Raw genomic sequence first — 3,248 nt, 5'->3', positions numbered from 1 at the left:
GTTCTGACTTTTTTAGCTTGAAAATGTTATCAACCCAGAGATGCCGTGAGGCTTCAGCCTGGACAGCAGTAAGACGTTTGGGCAAATGCATTGTACCTGGAATGATAGAAAAAGGTTACCATAAGGGCTTATTTACTCAAGCGTATATTGGTGGGGTTTTCACGCCTGGCCGATTTATGCTTCCATCTAAGCAGTTCCCTCCCACTCACTGGCTCTCTGCCTCTCTCCTCCAGTCTGGCGTTTGCAATGGGAGAGGGAGGGGCTAAGCTCCGCTCTGTCCCGCCCACTCCCATTGCTGGCTATGGACAAGGGACGGGGAGCTTAGCTCTGTCCCCATCACACTCACTCCCATTGCAAACCGCTCGGAGGGGAGGAAAGAGGCAGAGAGCCGGTGAGTGGGAGGGAAGGGGGGAACTGCTTAGATGGGAGCATATATCGGCCAGGCGTGAAAACCCAACCGATATACGCTTATGTAAATAAGCCCTTAGCCAGAGGCATGGCATTATATCTGCCTTTTTGCCAGGTTTCAGGCTGTAGTTTAATTAAAGTGGAATGTTCAAGTTCTGCCCACGTTGGGATCCGATTTATGCCTTCCCAAAACATGCTTAAAGCGACCCTCTGGGCCTGGAGAAACAGAGATGGCTACACTGCTTCTCTGACTGCCTGTGATTAGTAATCATTAGTCCAAGACACTACATGATACTTTGATTCCCCAGTCCTGTCCACATAAGTGATGCTGGCCAGTCAGATCAGCATGTAGTGTCTTAGACTACTGCTACATACTACGCTCAGGTAGTCAGAGAAGCGATTTGGTCATCTCTGTTTCTCCAGGCCCAGAGGGTCACTTTATGATATGTCCACAAATTGCTGAGAAAATGCACACTCTGACGGCGGAGTTCACACAGTGCGTTGCAAGGACTCCATGCCATTTCCACAACAAAGAGAGCATGCTGTGGATTTCAAAATCTGCAGTATGACCATTTCTGGTATTACTGCAGCATGTGTCCACATTGCCATTTAGCATGTGTCCACGGAAGGTTTTTAATAAAGAATCGGTCAAACAACAAGAACTTCTTTTTGTTTTCTTGTTGTTTGACATTGTTTCTTGACCGGTGCTTTATTTTAAAAAACCTTGCGTGGACACATGCTGCAGTAATACCACTATTTCCTGATGCAGTCTTTTTCTGCAATGATTGAATGGGGTTTGTAGTACTGTATATTGTGGTGGAATTTCAGTGTGAAAGCCACAGCCAAAACTCTGCAGCAAACTCGCAGTGTGAACTTATACTTTTGAGACCCTTTTCATACCAAGATTTTTGCATTGCAGGGCCCTAATTATGAAAACACAAATCACAAGAGATAAGCTGTTACATGGCATTGTATTTGAGCCTTTAGGGCAGAGGTGTCAAGCTGCTTTTCAAAGGGCTGATTGCAATTGTAAGACTGTATAGTAATTGTACAATCAATATGTAGGACAGCGCTTCAAAAACCAGATCCTGCAGATATGTCCAGATATTAAGCAAAGAGGATGAACTTACCTGGTGTCAGAGGGGGCTCTGGATAGAAACCCCACCTGCAGTCCAAGGTCGCTTTAAATATTTAGATGCTGTTTCTCCGATCCCGTCTGTATCCTAGTAAAGACTAGGAGAGTTGCCAGAAGGTGTATCCCCACTGTCAGGTGGGTATAGAATGAGTAAACGTCCAATAAATGAAAAAAATCCTCTGTGCTCTTTCAGTTCGGAGATGGGGGTCACCAGATGGAATAAACAATGCTCAATGCTCATTTATTTGAAAATAATACATGCGTTTCAGCCCTCTGGGCCTTTATCAAACATATACAATGCAGACATTGTAGAGTGCAGAGAACTTTTTTCCTTTATTGGACGTTTACATCGTTCTATAGTAATTGTGACCTCCATAGTGGCCCAAGTAGTAATAAGATCCCCTATAGTGGCCCCAGTTGTAAATGACCCCAGTAGTAATAGGTACCCCATAGTGGCCTTCATGACACCCTCCCTCCTTCACTGTGGCCCCAGTAATAACAGTAGCAACCTCTCTATGGGCAAGCCAGCATCCCTATAGGCATTCCACTTACCCAGCCAGAAGCTCTGTTCTGGTGGCAGTCACTTCTGAGCCTGTGACCGCTCCCCTCGGTATCTGCAATGAGTACAGGATGGCGCATGCAGACTGGGGAGGAGAGGTCAGCGGTCCCCGACTCTGCACTGCTGTCCATAGCTTAATGTGCCATCATAGCAGTCCGTCAGGGCTCACTGGGGGCCATTTTACTTTGGTACTTCAAAGGGTTTTTCCAGCCCTGAATTATTGACAACGTATCCTTAGTCCAGTCTCACACAGGTGTTTTTGTAAACAGCGTTTTCAAGCGCATTCAATGGCATTCTTAAAGCACCCCATCATTACAGTAGGTTATAAAGCATTGAAACACTAATATAGAACAGGCAGCTTTTGATTAATGCCGCGCTAAACACTTGTCTGAGAAGCCCTATTGAAATCAATGGAGGCTCAGTGCAGCGCTTTTAGCAGTAGAGTGTTGTAAAAAAAAAAAAAAACACCTGTGAGGGTAGCTTTTTTTGGGAAAACTATAAATAAGGATTCTAGCAGGGGCTGGGTTTACGGTAGTAAAACTTGATGACCGCTTCCCTTTAAGTGACAAGAGAATTACTTTAATTTCCTGGTCATGTTTTGATAGAAATGCTCTTTAGGCACTGCGAGGGACTAAGCCAGAGGCCGGGCCGGCTGCTCCCTCTAACACTCTTCTAGTAAAGATTTACATTCATCTAAATGGACGTTTTGAGCCTGTTGGTGTTTCCTTCTGATGTGCTAAATGATTTCCATCAGTACTACTGAGCGCTAACCAAGAAGATGGGATAATGCAAACTTAAATGACTGCATCTGTTTGTTAAGGGCTTTTGGAGAAGTTTGCCGCTAATGGGGCTGAGCTCATGCCAAATTGATGGGTTTTTGGCTCCCATCTCGGCTTTATAGGCCAGAGGTTAGACTTCAGTCTGTGATTATCAGCACAAAGAACATTGTGACATTCAACGATTATCACATCTGTTCCACAAGGAGTGTCTCCAGTTGTAGATTGCAGCTCTATAGCGGTTTTATCAATCCAAGCTGATGTACAGTATTAATGCCATTTTTAAAGAGCGCCACCTCACAACAGCTGGAGAAACACCCTGACTTGGGATAGGTTTCCAGACCGAAGACGAGAATAAAAGTGTTAGCCG

Source organism: Eleutherodactylus coqui, chromosome 1, assembly GCF_035609145.1.
Source record: "Eleutherodactylus coqui strain aEleCoq1 chromosome 1, aEleCoq1.hap1, whole genome shotgun sequence".
Classification (NCBI taxonomy): Eukaryota; Metazoa; Chordata; class Amphibia; order Anura; family Eleutherodactylidae; genus Eleutherodactylus; species Eleutherodactylus coqui.
This window is presented reverse-complemented; position numbering follows the sequence as displayed.